This window comes from Echinops telfairi, unplaced genomic scaffold (genome assembly GCF_000313985.2).
Source record: "Echinops telfairi isolate 266 unplaced genomic scaffold, ASM31398v2 ScPeMD7_3533;HRSCAF=4204_0, whole genome shotgun sequence".
Classification (NCBI taxonomy): Eukaryota; Metazoa; Chordata; class Mammalia; order Afrosoricida; family Tenrecidae; genus Echinops; species Echinops telfairi.
This window is the reverse complement of record NW_022107431.1, coordinates 10,416,776-10,417,184: the sequence shown is the minus strand read 5'-3', so window position 1 is coordinate 10,417,184 and position 409 is coordinate 10,416,776.

Below are 409 nucleotides of genomic sequence, written 5' to 3'. Positions count from 1 at the left end.
TTGCGTGTACATACGATTCTCCATTTGCTTTCTATTTCTAACAAGTGGTCTCGGAGGGCAGGCTGGTTGGATTTAATCACTGCAGACGGCGGGTTACTAAGTACTGTTCAGACTGGGTGCCCAAGTGACATTCTGATCAAACAGGTGTAGTATGAGGCGTCCTCATGGCTAGCAGATATTTGGCTGCTAACCACAAAGTCAGCAGTTTGAAACCCCAGCTGCTCCATGGGAAAAATAAGGCCTTTTCTACTTCTGTACAGTTAGGGTCTCAGAAACCCACCCTGTCCTATAGGGTCGCTGTGAGTCAGCATGGACCGGAGGGCAGTCTCACCCTGTCCTATAGGGTCGCTGTGAGTCGGCATGGGCCGGAGGGCAGTCTCACCCTGTCCTATAGGGTCGCTGTGAGTCG